At 32.4% G+C, this 17,099-nt stretch overlaps 2 pseudogenes; both read left to right on the forward strand.

Annotated features, from left to right (window-relative positions):
* The first annotated feature begins 3,271 nt into the window (after positions 1-3,271).
* Positions 3,272-5,720, forward strand: LOC131870092 (ATPase family AAA domain-containing protein At1g05910-like; annotated as a pseudogene).
* Positions 5,721-6,010: 290 nt separating this feature from the next.
* LOC131870093 (ATPase family AAA domain-containing protein At1g05910-like) overlaps positions 6,011-17,099 on the forward strand; it is a 38,167-nt pseudogene continuing 27,078 nt past the window's right edge.

The raw sequence follows: 17,099 nt of genomic DNA on the forward strand, positions 1-17,099 counted from the left end.
TATTTTTCCATTTGATAAATATCCTCCATAAGACTTTTTCCCACTATTTTGGAGGAGCCGTTATGTCCGATTCCTGTACATTTTGGAACAATCCATTTCCTTCACAACTTTCTGCAGAATAGCTAAGCCTACTACATATACTACATATTCTGGTTCTCTTATTTTATCGAACAGAATTTTCAAGATTCTATTGTGTGTATTTTTTTTTCTATTAGAATACAAAATAGATTGTAGAAATCTCATAGCTTTAATGATTGAAGTTATGAAAGGGTAATCTAGAAAGTGTGATTTAATACTTAGAGCTGTTTGCTATCAAACGAAAATTATAATTGTTTCCGCTGCAATTAACACAGTATTATAATTATTTTTAAAAGCTTTCAAAGGATTATGGTGGTTCTGTTTTTCTACTCGATTTATATTCTCTGTGTGATTGTAGATTTTTGAAAATTACTGCTAGCAATACTTTTGATTGATGAAATTTCTGATGGAAAGAGAAAATCTTTGCTAAATGAGATTAAATTTACTTGGATAATTTTAAATTTTATGAAAAAAAAGTTGAAAAAGCTCCCGGCACCGTAGCACTTTCATTTCATACACAGCTCATATTAAATAAATATTGTGATACAATATCTGAGTAGACAACTCGGCAGTAGAGTTTTTCCATGATTTCATGCATCATTCCTTATTACCATGTTCTTTATCTTCTCCGTTTATTTTCTTACTTTTTTCTTGCAAGTTCTTACTCTTGTCTAGCCAAGTTTTGATTCAGAGCATGTCCAGAGCGTGTCCATTAGGTTCAGCTCAAGATTTTTTTCCTTTTGATTCGCCAGTGTTTTTGAAGCACAACATATATCTGCATCCATTTTTCTCTGCTTGAAAAATGACCATTCTTTCAAAAGACTGTTCAAGATCTCATTCGAGTTCATAAATCTGATATTATCTCCCTTCCAGAAATCATTTTTTTGTAGAGAAATTGTTGGCCTTGTTGTTTTAGTTTGGAAAGGTAGCCAATGCCAATGTATATATGTGCAATTTCCTGCCAGAGGATTAGCTTGTTTGTGAAAACCTCTCGAATCACACCTCCTTTTTCTGTGGTTAGTACTTTCTTTGATTTCAGGTTATTTTGCAGTCATATATTCAGTTTGTCAATTTTAGTATAAGGTTATTTTGCAGTCATATATTCAGTTTGTCAATTTTATAATTAGTTCATTTCGTTAGATTTTGGACGACTGCTTTAACGTTATTCTCTTTTTTGATGAAAATTTTGGGAACTTGAATTGTTGACTTGATTCATCTTTAATTTTGTTTTGCGAAACTATTTCTTTTTCAGTCTTGTTGATGTTAAACTAAGGCAATGAATTGATATTTTGAATAGTAAAAGATGAGAGGTAGCTTCCATCTCCATACGTATTGATAGGTTTCTAGTCTCGCTGAATTTTACATGATATATAACATTTTTTCAGCATTACATAGGGTAGAATAATCCCCTGCTCCAGGGGCATTCACTGTTATATTCTTGTCTTAACAACTTCAGTTGATATCATAGTTAATTAACACCTATTGTAAAGACATGTCAATATTGTTGCTACCAATGTAGTGTTTGAAGTCAATTGAAGAAAGAAATCATATATATGTAAATCAAATTCTTTGTTAGTGGTGGACATTATTACAATTTCTTGGATTATATATCTACAGGTGAATTTGCCCCTAATGTCCCGGGATGGTGGTTCTAGATGAAAGATATTGGTGAGGCAATTCTTATAGAATCAAGGGATTGTACTCCTTAACATCCAAGGTAAAAGACTGGAATAATGAAGAAGAATGAAGAAAAAGATCTTGGCTATTTGTTCATAATTGGGTGTAGATTTTAGTTTGGCTAGAATCCATTGCATTCTAGCCTATTACTTATATATCACAAACTTGTTCGTTTACTTAGTAGCAAAGTTGAAAAACTTGGACCGGCAAATTTTCTGAAGATAAGAACTTAGAGTAATTAATTAATTGAAGACCTTTAGAAGAATAGGTAATAATCAATTTATTTTTTTTAAGAAGAATAAATAAATTTATAAAAATATTATTGAAAAAAATGCATACTACTGAATTTAAGGAAAATATTTTAGAGCTCAAAAGGTGTTCATTACACACCATGGATAAAAAAGCTACTTCATTGCATATCAAGTTTAAATTTCAGTACAAATAAAAATTACAAATTATAATTTCAATGTTTAAAATGTATAAACTTTATTCTGATTAAAGCTTAAGAAAAGCTTTGTGGGTGTACTCAAAATGGATGGTAGAGTTGCAGCTTAATGTCAAGGAACAATATCATTATCCACAAGAGTCTTAAGCGTAGGATCATGATGTGAATGCAACGAATTCCCCATTGATGGCTTGCCTTCTGTTTGTAAGTGCTGCATCATAATTTCAATGTTAAAAATCTATAAATTTGTTTTGACTAAACTTGATCATTCAACGACAATGTAGGAAAGATCAAAGATGAAATGATCAAGAAGATATAAAAAAGAAGAATTAAGGTTAGAAACAAGTAAGAGCATAAAATTATTTTGTTATAGCAACATTTAGATCAAAGATAAATCTATGAATATGATAGAATTATAGGAATATATATGCTAGAGTAATGTTGGCACCACTTAATCATCTTTGCAAGTTATATACATGTTTACTTTTATAATATATGATAAGGTATTAGTTTAATAATCTATTTGGAATTAAGAGATAGGGATTCTAAAACGGGAAGGCCGATCAACCTTTCGAGTTCATGAGAGGTGAAGATGGTTTTTAGCGGTCCCTTCCACAAGTTGTAGTTCATTGAACTTAATGAATTACAACAGTTGTCTGATACGTGGTTTATATTTTCTGTTACCAGTCTTAGATTCTATTCTCAGCAACTTAGTCAAGTTTAGTACAAAAGCTCTATAATTTTCTTATGTAAGTTTTAAACTGAGTCTAATCCCTTCTCAATTTTAGTATGCTAGTGTTCTTCAACATTTTACTTGGCAGACATGAATATGTATGCTAATTTAAATAATAAATTATTTTTACTTTAAAAAATTTCTTCCCTTCTCATTGATCTGTGCTTTTTGAGTCATGGATACTTGAGACTTTTGTTTATTACAATACATCAATCATTCTATGCTTTGTTATGTAGATCATTGTGGATTTCTCATTTTTCTTGTAAAAGCCTCTATATTATTTTGATTTCTTTTCTTAGGTGCATAAAATAGTTTGTCCTTCGAATCAGACACAAAACATGAACGTGCAGGTAACTGATAGAGTTCCCAGCTGCTCTTGTGAAATATGTAAGCATCTTTCATGATTAAATTTGTATGTTGAAGTTGCTTATACTGGCAGTCACATAGGTCAACTCCATGTCGTTCTATAAGAAAGAGGACAAATTTTGTCAATTTAGAGAATTATGAAACAGACAACACAAACACAGAGGATACAGATCTGATGGTAGGATTTTCTCCAATCTCCATTGGTTTTTTTTTATGAAGATAAAACTTCTTTTGCCCAATACATTGTTGCATAATATTATAAGTTTGGGTATCAATGGCTATAGAGATAAATGTATCACCCAGCTACTATTAAATTTGAGAATAACCCTAGTTAGGATGAGCAGTCCAGTCCAATGCAAGAGAAGAGGACAAGAGATACTATATCTTTGCCACAATGAGAAGGAATTTGGCCTTGAAAGTCAACTATCCAACATTATTGTCAAGATTCTAAAGACCACGAATGCTTAGAGGAGGAATATGATAGAAATGAATGGGAGGCTGGGGATGGAGGAGAGGAAGATGAAGAAGATGAAGTTGAGGAAAAGGGTGAGGAGGGTAAAGAACAAGAAGGAAGTAGATGGTATTCTCTCTGAAATGGCACCGAAGCAAGGGGTTTTTCTCCTGAAAAAGAAGAAAAACAATGATTGTAGTCTCCACCATGTAAAGTACTACATAAAGGAATGGGAATAAAAAATGCACATGATGCAAGACGAGGTGTCTCAAGGGCGGAAAAACATCATTGTGCACAATGAATTGATGAGTTAGATGATTCTCTTCTTGTGGATGAGATGGATCAGGGTCCTATTGGTTCATTATCATGGATGCATGTTGGAAATAGAAACTTTGGTCAGCAATGGGTTTGTGGGGGAATTGACATGCATAACGCAACTACTTAGGGTTTGGAAGTTGCAGCATCTGGATGGGAAACCAAGGTGATACATTTGGTAATGGAGGTGTAGATGTACAACGTACTAGGCCTAGTTCAAAAGGTGGAGCTAACATTCAAACCTTGCAAGTCGATGAAACAGTGATTTTTTATGATATTGGAGGGCTTTCTGACAACATTGATGCATTGAAAGAAATGACTTTTTTCCCTCTTCTCTATCCCAGTTTCTTTGGAAATTATCACATATCTCCTCCAAGGGGAGTCTTACTATGTGGTCCTCCAAGAACTGGAAAAACGTTGATTGCAAGGGCTTTAGCATGTGCCACTTCCAAGGTAGGACATAAAGTAAACTTTTACATGTGAAAGGGAGATGATGTGCTCAGCAAGTGGGTTGGGGAAGCTGAGCGGCAGCTAAAATTACTTTTTGAAGAACCACAAAGGAACCAACCATCCATAATATTATTTGATGAAATATATGGTCTTGCCCCAGTGAGGTCTAATAAATAAGAACAAATTCACAATTCTATTGTATGTACGCTTCTTTCTCTAATGGATGGTGTAGACTCTAGAGGTCAAGTAGTGCTTATTACAGCGACAAACAGGATTGATGATATTGATGGAGCTCTTTGGCGACCTGGTCAGTTTGATCATGAATTGGTATTTTCCTTACCCGATTGTAAAGCACAAGATGAGATATTAAAGATCCACAGAAGAAAGTGGAAGAATCCTTTATGAGAGCAATTAAGAATGGAATTAGAAGCATCTTGTGTGGGGTATTGTGGTACTGATTTAAAATCTTTGCTCACAGAAGTTGCAATTAATGCTTTTCGTGAGAAATATCCTCAAGTATACACTAGTGATGATACCTTTGTCATAGATTTTGATTCTATGAAAGTAGAGAAGCATGATTTCTTGGAAGCTATATCTACTATTACTCTTGCTGCCCATAGAGGTACAATAGTACACTCAAGGCTATTGTCCCTAGTAATAGCTCCATGCTTACAACGACATCTAAAAATAATTAGTGATTATATGTCTAAGATCTTCTACGTAGTGGCCAAGGGTGATAAAAAAGATTTGTTGAATGACAGTTCTCGCAATCTTGCCAAGTTACTTGGATTTCCCTATGGTTCTTCCATTCCAGTTGTTTATAGACCAAGACTTCTACTTTGTGGGATGGAGGGTGCTCGCTTGGTACGGTTAGAAAATGCTTTCATAGATGTTTACATATCTATAACATGAGTATTTTTTAAAACTTTTGAATTGGCTGGCTTGTAAGCTAGCTAAATTTCTAAAGGATGCTATATTTGTAATTTTCTTGCCAAGATCACATTGGCCCTATAGTTTGACGCAAAATAGAGAGGTTCATTGTGCATTGTCTTGGACTTCCATCACTTTTGTCTGACCCAAGTGCATGGACCCCTAAGAAAGCACTAGTACACATTATGGGAGAAGCAAGGATGACTACTCCTTCTATCTTGTATCTGTCTCAACTTTAAATTTGGTGGGAGACGATGTGTATATCATTACATTAATACACTTGATACTTTTAAAGTTCTATGCCTTTGGGATTTCCTGTGGTATATTTGAAATCATTTTGTTTTTATTGCTAGAGCTTCCTAAAATGACTACATATCTGATTTTGTTTGTTTCACTGAGCTTCTTAGGCCCACGATCATCTAAGAGTTGTTCTACTAGCTATACTATAATAATTGCCATCAAACCTTTCGTTATTACTTCTTGCAACCTCCTTTGTTCCGTCTGATGAATTGGATGGAGAAGCTACATCCTTGTTTGGTCATCGCTATATGTACATATCAACGACATGATTGTTTTAGTTTTGGTATTTTCCCTGCTTACTTTGTTCAAGATTATGCTTAGGCATGTGAATCCATTATGTATATCAATATTCAGAAGACTAGGAATACTCAAAGGAGGAAGATGATAGAAATGAAGGGGAGGCTGGGGTTGGAGGAGAGGAAGATGAAGAAGATTAAGTTGAGGAAAAGGGTGAGCAAGGTAAAGAACAAGAAGGAAGGAGATGAAATTCTCTGCTAAATCGCACTGATGTGAGGAGGTTTTCTTCTAAAAAAGAAGAAAAGCAACGATTGCAGTCTCCACCACATAAAGGAATGAGAATAAAAAGTGCACATGACGCGAGATGAGGTGTCTCAATGAAGTGGACAGAGGCATTAATGAAATACAATGTATGTTACGCAAGTGTACTGCTGTACATAAACCAAACATATATTTTTATTGCTTGCAGAAATGGGTTACATCGCCTCTATTTATAGAGGTCTGTAGAGAATGATCTAGAATTACTTTCATAGGATCTTTCTATATTTTTCATTCTTCTTCGTTGGTCATGCCTTCTGGACTCTTCTATCATTGCTTAGACTTATCTTTTTATCGATTTTTCTAGACTAAGAATTAATTGTAAGTTGATGGTGGTAACTGGTAGAAATTACTAGACTATTCTAACACTCCCCCCTAATTTCTACTAATATTCAACTTTTCTCTTAAATATTCAAATTTTTCTTGTGCTAATGCCTTTGTGAATATGTCTACCAATTGTTCTTCAAATCTACAATACTTCAAATATATTTCTCCATTATTAACCAATTCTCAAATGAAGTGGTAACTCGTGTCAATGTGCTTGCTTCTTTTGTGAAAGACATGATTTTTTGATAGTGCAATTGCTGACTTATTATCACAGTAGATTGTTGTTGACTCTTTTTGATCATGCTTTAAGTCCATCAAGATCCTTCACATCCATACTGCTTGACATGCCGCTGATGTTCTTGCTACATATTCTGCTTCTGCGGATAAAATAGTCACTATAGGGTGTTTCTTTGATGCCCATGCAACAACTCCTATTCCAAGATGAAATTCATAACCTGAAGTACTCTTTTGATCATCAATTCTCCCTGCAAAATTGCTATTTGTATATCCTGTCAATTCAAAACTATTTGTTTTGGAGTACAATATCCCATAGTCTATTGTCCCTGCGATATACCTCAATATTTTCTTTCCAACTTGCCAATGCAAATTCTTAGGTGTATCCATAAATCTAGATATCAAACTGACTCCATACATAATATCTAGCCTAGTTGTAGTGAGATACATCAAGCTTCCAACAAGTCTTCTAAATATGGTTGAATCAATTTTGCACTCTTTATCTTCTTTGCTAAGCTTTGTCCCTGTTGCTATAGGAGTAGATGCTGGTTTGCAATTTATCATTCTAAACTTCTTCAATACATCCTTTGCATATTTTGTGTGAAAAATGAGAATCCCTTTATTATTTTGCATAACTTCAATTCCAAGAAAATATCTTATTAATCCCAAATCCGTCATCTCAAATTTCTTTTTCATTTCTATTTTAAACTCATCAGTAGATAAACTTCTAGTAAAGATCAAATCATCAATGTATAAAAAAACAATTAGAATATGACCTAGTTTGTTTTCATTCATGTATAGTGTAGGCTCACTGTTTTGGATGACTACTTTAATGTTATTCTCTTTTTTGATGAAAATTTTGGGAACTTGAATTGACTTGATTCATCTTTAATTTTGTTTTGCGAAAATATTTCTTTTTCAATCTTGTTGATGTTAAACTAAGGCAATACATTCATATTTTGAATAGTAAAAGATGAGAGGTAGCTTCCATTTCCATACGTATTGATAGGTTTCTAGTCTCGTTGAATAGATTGGAGAAAATTTGATAATTATTTTTTAAACTCAGTGAGACGGCTATGATCATCTTCCCAAGAAACTACCTTCTAATTTTCACATCTACCGCATGGAGATTCTCATATCCTACATTGAAATATTAATTATACGAATATGCAATTATATGAAAGAAAAAATTGCACTATAAAACATTAAATTATGCAAATCCATTTGATAATGGTTTGGTCATCTTGAGATAGAGGGGAGAGGATAGTTATGTTGTTTTTCATACTTTTGTTGCACTTCATATTTTGTCACACTAGTAAGGTTTTAATTAATTTAGTATTTGATTTAGTGGTATTATAGAGTTTAAAGTTCAATATTTATTTTCATTTAAAAAATATTATTGGTCAAAATTGATAACTTTGTCAAAAAAAGCTTAGTTTCTTAATTTTATATAAATGGAGCATTAACAATATTGCAAAAATGAAGAAGTAATCAAATTATCAATAAATATTTTGTGATTTATTAAATCAAGTAAAAATTATACTTATTTTTCATATAAGATTATGTTTTTTTATAGAGAAATAGACTATGGTTGTTAAACAAATTAGACTACTCTCTCCCCTCAACTTTGTGATAGGACATCTAAATTCAACCATAGCCAGAACTCTAAACTTGACAATGATGATGCCTTCCTTGATATTATTGTTGCGGATCCGCTTATTAGAAACATGACCTCTAATGAGGCTCATGACCTGGCCATCGTCGTATATGAGAAGTATAGAATGACCCTCTATGATGATATCACTAAAGATCATCCACTAGAATCAAACCTAGAAACTAGGTCTACATCTAGCAATTTGGTCACTGGAGAAAATCCTAGGTCATGATCAAGTTATGGAATCTAAAACTGAAGATTATGAGATTTGTATACCTACCAGAAATGTTCTTTTTACTAAGTTTAAACTAAAGAGGGGAAGACCTAAAGGAAAACAGTCTCCCTTACCTAAGAAAAAAGATAATAAGAAGGACCTTCCTAAATGTTTTGACAGGTTTACAGCTGCTAAGGACATCATTGCCTAAGGTTTCCCATGAAATTGAACTGCATCTCTTAGATAGTGGTTCCTCCCAATGCAATAGGGTGGTGTGGACCATTCTTAATCTTCATGATACTAAGGTTGGTGTTTGTTCCTTTTATGCATTCAATGATTACAAAGAAAGAATGTAATTGTGGAAATGGTTGTGTACCCTCCTAGATGTTTCCTAGATTGTTGGGGTGACTTTGACATGATTGAGCACCTAGAGGATAAACTAGGAGGCCTAAACCTAGAGTAGATGTGTGGGGAGAAGCTTTACTGGGCCAGGATGAAGGATAAAATAGGAGTATTTTATCCTCTTGAAGGATTGAAGAATTATTATGGATCAATATGGTATATGTGGTGCAATTTCCAATGAGGGAGGATAATAATTTATTGTAGGTTGGATAGGTTTTATGCTAATAAAGATCTTTTCTCTTTCAAGCAAAGGGAAGATGGAATCATAGCAAAAGTATCCCCATTTTACCCTCTCGGATCATCATCTAATTTCAACATAGATTGCATTGAATTTTAATATGATCCCTCACCCTTAGAGGGAGGAGAATTTTAATATACACCTCATTTTTTTAAATATATAAATTTATTTTACTTTTGTGGTTGCAAGATCAGAATGGCAGCTATCTGTGATTTTTCTAACAAGGCGATATATGAGCATAAAGATGTGAGGGGCGCTCATCTTCATCTTCATCTTGCTCGTGCTCACTTTTCCTGCATCAGTGCTCTCTTCGATTTTATATTAAGATAACATATCTCAAAGAGTTTTTGCCATTTGATAAATATCCTCAATAAAACCTTTTGCCATTTGACAAATTCTGGATCTCTTATTTTCTCTGAACAGAATTTTATCGGGATTGAAGTTAATAAGGGGTAATTTAGAAAGTGCCAGTTATCATTTACAGATGTTTGCTTGCTATCAATGACCATTTTTAAAAGCTTTCAAAGGATAATGGCTTTTTTGCATTTTTAAGCGACATATATTCTTTGAACTAGAATTTTGAAAATTATTGTTAGTAGCACTTTTGATTGCTGTAAATTCTGCTAGAAAGAGAATAACTCTGTTAAACGAGACTAGACCATACACAGAAACTGCTACACCAATCAGATATTGTTTATAAATATACAATAACAATAAACAAGTGAATTAAAATATGAAATTGAGATTATTTTGTATAAATCACATTATTTGTTACAATATGGAATATCTCTTTTCACTTTCGTATTAGTATAATATATATAAGAGGTGACTAGCTCTTACATTTATGATCATTAAATATACATTTACCTTGGTCATTCATGTATTTATATTAGGCATGGTTAATTTAAAATGGATTAAAATATTTTACTTTTAAGTAAATATAATTCATAGTATTAAATGGTATAATTATAACTAGATTTGTTGGTATATACACAAATAAAACAAAAGTAATAGATTCAAAACCTATCTTAGTTACATAACAATTATCTAAAAATTACACTATTTATTTGGATTTATATATTATAATTATCATAATGAATAAAACCAAACTCCCTTACCTTGCCCAACAATGAAAAGATATAAGAAGCTATAATATTAAAATGTTTATATGAATATTTTAAACTTATTTTGGTGCACCTTAATATAAATAGATTTTAATTGTAATGTATTGGGGTGGTATCACATTAATAGTGTGTTTCCTTACTTAATATCTTTTTTTTTTTCTTAATGATTCTTTTCTACACTTACAAAATATGTGTTTAGGGTATTGAGAATGAAAAATTCATTAGAATCTTCGGTTGCTGAACCGTGTGAGATGTTGAAGTCAAAAAATTGTGATACTTTAATGAGCACACAAAATGTGTTTATCTCCATATGCTTGTATACTTATGTATTTGTCACAATGAAAGATTAATATTTGGGAGTCAATATAATAGAAATTGACATTAGAAACAATGTAGAACACTAACCATGTGAGATGTAGAAGTCAAAGGATTGTGATACTTTGATGAGCACACAAAAATTGTTTATCTTGGTATGCTTGCAAAGTTATACATTATCTACATTGAAGGATTAATATTCAGGAGTGACTCATCCACATCTTGACCTCTCATCCACATCTTGACCTCTTAGAGTTGAGTTTTAATGAGATGGTTGAGAATATGTAGATTTCATGTGATTATCTCATTTTATATTGTTATGACTTATTTTCTATGTGAATGATATTTATCTCAATAATCTCATTTATATTTAATGATCTATTATTTGAGGGTTATCTTACTTGAGCTCATAGTGATCAATAAGTCATTTTGAATTTGTATCATTTTTGGGGTCTTTGCCTTTCAATAAATAGAAGGATATTTTGTAGTTGATTTATCATGATCAATTTTAATTTTTTCTTCCTAATTCATGTTAGGAATGTGATTTTGTTTTGTTCATGGGTTGGCATGATTTATTTTTTTTGTGGTATTATGAGGATTGTCCTCAAACTTTGCAATTTTGAAGTTATTAATAGATATGATCATTTTGAAATCTCAACATTTTAATATGATGTTAAGATTTTTAAATAAGCACATCTCTTCAATTTCTTGTGTGAGTCAAAGATTAGAGACCATACTATGACTTATAGAATCACCTTCTACATAAACCAAGGCCCTCCTTTAAACACATTATCTTTCTCAAATTCCAACTAAAAGACTATATATAAAAAACTCATACCAAGAAAATCACCTCCAAATTCACACCCATCCATTTTTGCTCTATCCATGTATTAGATTATATTCCATAGATACCATATACATACAATTTAGCAATAATAGCTTTCTTCTAAGATTAGAGTCAACCAATTCTTATGAAATACATATGTTAGTGATCTCATCTAAGATTTCCACATTAACATTACCAACTGTTTTCCACATTAACTTTTTATCCCCTTTAATTTACCATAAAGATGGCTTCCCCATTTCAATTGTTTTCTACCTCTCCAACCCATTCAAGTGTAAAACTAGTTTTGTTCTTTTTTCTCCATGTACGAGGAGAATTAATATAATATATACAATAATATTATAAAAAATATATAATCTTCTAAATGCGATAATTCTCAAGTAAATAAAATAATCTAAACACTTATATATATATATATATATACTTTAATAAAAAAATGACAATTCTTAAGATTTTAAAGTAAAATATTTTTTAAATTAGAATATATAAAATTATATATTAATCATATATATTTTAAACATTTTTATACTCTTAATATTAATTAAGATTTTAAAGTACAATATTTTTAAATTAGAATATATAAAATTATATATTAATCATATATATTTTAAACAATTTTATAATATTAATATTAAATTAATAATAATAAGAAGCACCTACCTTCCTGTAGATTTATAAAGGAATAAATATTATTAGATTAACAATGAAAATTAATTGAATTCAATAATAGTAGAGGCTGTGCAGGTATTCAGTAATTAATGTAAGAAACTGGCTTCTTTCCTGCCTTTTTCGTGAACTAATATAGAGGGTTAGAAGTTATGTCTTAACAAAAACAAGAAAAAACAGGAAAAAAGGTCCCTATCTGCAGTGGTTTGTTTTGTATGAGCTATGGATTGAAAAGCATCAACCTCCCCTTCGACCGCAAAATGCAATGGGGAGTCACGAAAATAAAAACATAAGAAGAAGAAGAATTCGCAAACATAAGAAGAAGAAGAATTCGCAAAAGAGAGTCCTGCACTGGAGGCAAATTCTCAAGCTTAAGAAAAGGTGCCTTGTATCAGCATCCCGCTTCGCGGAAATGTGGCAGCAATGCAGCTTATTGAAGTGTAAGTAAGTCAATCTCTTACAATGCGTCAATCTTTTACAAGTGACGTGCAGAGAAATAATTGGTTTTGTTCCTGAGATAGTGTTTCACTGCTTGTGTGCAATGTTTTAGTCTGCCCCGGTTTGCCACCATATTTCTCCTCGTATTTTTATGGTAATTGTATATATTTTTTAATGTATGCGAAAATGCATGTGGTTTAGAATGAAAAAAGTCTCTTTTGCGAGAGGATGTTTCCTTGTTTCATAAGCTTTTTTCTATTTGTATAGGTTTATGATTTATCACTCTTATGTATTTGGAACTCAGATTTAGATGTTGTTATAGTGTATGCAAAAACCCTTTCTATTTTTTTTTAATACCAAGAGGATGTATAATTCTGCCTGTATCCAATTTTCAATTTGCTTGGGTTTATTACTGGGGACCTAAACCCACAAGAATTGAACACTTGCCTTCTGGTGATTGCTCCAACTTGTACTCTATAGATCAGTTGATGGTTTTAATTTTTGCAATGGCTTAGGTTTTGTTATGGAATATAACTAAGGTCTTATTTATGAATTTGGAGGGCGTGGGGTTGTATAGTTCAAAGCAGCATAAGGTAAATTTAAAAAAAAATCATTTAGTGGATTTCTTGCATTAGTGTACTCTCATACATCAAAATGGTGTCTTGATTGGTGGTGACCTTAAAAAACTGATATCTTGTTTGGTGGTGATCTAGTATAGGAGTTGTCTTCCTAATTTTCTATTTAGATGTCTGAAGTTATCTGATTGTCCATGACCTTGAAGTTTGCAAGATATATAGCATATTTTCAGCTTTACATAGGGTAGAATATTCTTGTCTTAACAACTTTAGTTGATATCATAGTTAATAAACACTTATTGTAAAGACATGTCAATATTGTTGCCACCAATGTAGTTTTGTAGCCAAATGAAGAAATAAATCATATAAATGTAAACTAAATTCTTTGTTAGTGCTGGAAATTATTACAATTTCTTGGATTATATATCTACAGGTGTATTTGCCCCCAATGTCCCTGGATAGTGGTTCTGGATGAAAGATATTGGTGAGGCAATTCTTATGTAATGAAGGGAATGTGCTCCTTAACATCCAAGGTCAAACTATGGAATAATGAAGAAGAATGAAGAAAAATATCTTCATTCTTCTTCATTACTGAATTTATATTCTCCTTACTCGATCATAAACCACGAGCTGAGATATTAAAGATCCATGCAAGAAAGTGAAAGAATCCTTTATTAGTGGAATTGAGAATGGAATTAGCAGCAACTTGTGTGGGGTATTATGGTGCTGATTTAAAAGCTTTGTGCACATAAGCTGCAGTTAATGCTTTGCGTGAGAAATATCCTCAAGTATACACTAGTGATGATAAGTTTGTCATAGATTTAGATTCTATGAAAGTAGAGAAGAATGAATATGATAGAATTATAGGCATGTATATGCTACAATAATGTTGGCAACACTTAATGATCTTTGCAAGTTATATAAAAGTTTCCATTTATAATATATGATAAGGTATTTGTTTATTAATCTATTTGGAATGTAGAGATATGGATTGCAAAACGGGAAGGCCAATCAGCCTTTCGAGTTCACGAGAGGTGAAGATGGTTTTCAGCGGTTCCCTCCACAAGTTGTAGTTCATTGAAGTTAATGAATTACAGCAGTTGTTTGATATGTGCTTTATATATTCTGTTACCACTCTTAGATTCTATGCCTAGCAACTTACTCAAGTGTAGTAATGAAGCTCTATTATTTGCTTATGTAAGTTTTAAACTGAGTCTAATTTCTTGTTAGTTTTGAATGGTTCCTTCTACAAGTTGTAGTTCATTGAAGTTAATGAATTACATCAGTTGCCTGATATGTGCTTTATATTTTTTGTTACTAGACTTAGATTCTATGCTCAGCAACTTAGTCAAGTTTAGTACTAAAGCTCTATAACTTTCTTATGTAAGTTTTAAATTGAGTCTAATTTCTTCTTAGTTTTAGTATGCTAGTGTTCTTCAACATTTTACTTGGTAGAGATGAATATGTATGCTGATTTAAATGATAAATCATTTTTACTTATAAAAATGTATTCCCTTCTCATTGATCTGTGCTTTTTGAGTCTTGGATACTTGAGACTTTTGTTTATTACAATACATCCTTCATTATATGCTTTGTTATGTAGATCATTGTGGATTTCTCATTTTTCTTGTAAAAACCTCTATATTATTTTGATTTCTTTTTTCAGGTGCATAAAATTATTGGTCCTTTGAATCAGACAGAGAACATGAACATGCAGGTAACTCGTAGATTTCTCAGCTGCTCTTGTCAAATATGTAGGCATCTTTCATGATTAAATTTGTATGCTGAAGTTGGTTATATTGGCAGTCACATACATCTACTCCACGTTGTTCTACAAGAAAGAGGACAAATTCTGTCAATTTAGAGGATTATGAAACAGATAGCATAGACACAGAGAATGCAGATCTGATTGTGGGAAGAAAATATTAGTATTTATGGTAGCACGCACATGCACAGACATGCACAGGCACATGGATGCACACCTGCACATGTGCACACATGCACACTATGCTCGCGTGCACACACACACACACACACACATGCATACATGCACATGCACATGTACACACATGCATGCACTATGCAAGAATATCCGGCGGTATAAGGGCACTCCTGCATCACCCAAATTTTTTTTGTTTTGTTTAGTTTTATTTTAATTTTTTTGCAATTCTGGATTCCCATTTGGATGAATAAGTGATTCCAACTTTCAGAATTGACAAGTTGGTTTTTCTAGCTGACTACCCAAGATAGAAGGCTTTTATTTGAAGGTGGATGGAGACCAAAATTTGCAAGAAGATTAAGGAAGGAAAAATAAGCACATTGGCAAAAGAATCAGGTCAAAGCATGGTTTGGAATTTATTAAACTTTTAGTTTCTCGAAATAAATTGAAAAAAAAATATTTTGAGTGAGATTTGAGGCGTTAAACGGTTTCAAACAGGCCTGAAAATGGCGAGAATTAGAAATGAAGATTCTTCACAAATTCTTCGCTCATAGAGATTTTTGATGCTTCAAACGGTTCGTCAGTCTGATTCTCGCATCAAAAGTTATGGCTGCCAAAAGATGGACAATTTTTCAGAAAGTTTCAATTTTTGAATTTGGCTATATTTTTATATTTCCAATTTCATGTTTTGGCATTTGTGTGCCAATTCGTAATTTGTAAATTGTAATTTTGGCTCCAAGCTGGATAAGGCTATTTAGGACTCATTGAGGAAACCTGTGAGTTTAGTTTTGGGATGTGAGTGTTTGGAGTTGAGTTTTTGGGAGTTAGTTTTTGGGTTGGAAATTATTTTGTAAGGTTTTTCAAAAAACTCTCTAAGTTATAATGTGTTGCATCCTGCGAGGATTTATTCTAGATTGTAATTACATGTATTGCATATAGTTTTGTTTCAGATAATAATAACATAATCTTATGTGTTTTATTGTAATTTGTTGTGTTTTTCTATTTCTCAGGTTGTACCCTCATCACGCACGCACACGCGCACACACACATGCACACACATGCACACGAACACGCAAACACATGCGCACATGCACATGAACACACATACACAAGCACACACACATCCACAAGCACACGCATATGCACACGCATACACACACATACACATACCCATCAACACTCTGAAATTAAAAAAACACAGACAACGTCAATACTCTAAAATTAAACTCCACATTATTACACTAATAATCTTACCATTGCAAAACTTCCCATGATGCTAATTTGTCATTCATGTGACCATGTACATCATTATCGATGCTTCACATTAAAGTCTTGGCCGTAATATTTAATCCATTGAGTGCAAAACCTCATGAATTCTCTTGAAGCTAAAACATCAGAACTTAGTATTAGCATAGCAACTGCACAATTTTAACCCATGTTTCCAACACTAAAATTATATTACCCTAATTGACTTTGAATTCTTGTGGAATGAGATCTGAGTCGTTCTTTTAAAGATGGAACTATGGCTAGTGGTGGCAACAACATTATGCCCTAAGTTTCTTTTCTCCTACGCTATAAACTCTCTCATTTTCAAACACATATCACAAAGAATTCAAATACTCTTAAACTGATCTGAAGTATTTGTTTTAAACAAAATCAACGGCTAGGAAGGACGAGAGGTGAACCTTTAAGCCTATTCACAGTACTAGTTCTATACACCCAATCGAGCGAATCAACGGCTATCAGAAGGCATAGCAAGTTACCTCTAAAATTTCGTATCAAAATTTATTTATTCGATTACTCTGATACAAAAGTCCATTTTCCACTCC

The sequence above is a fragment of the Cryptomeria japonica genome, unplaced genomic scaffold, assembly GCF_030272615.1.
Source record: "Cryptomeria japonica unplaced genomic scaffold, Sugi_1.0 HiC_scaffold_287, whole genome shotgun sequence".
Lineage (NCBI taxonomy): Eukaryota > Viridiplantae > Streptophyta > Pinopsida > Cupressales > Cupressaceae > Cryptomeria > Cryptomeria japonica.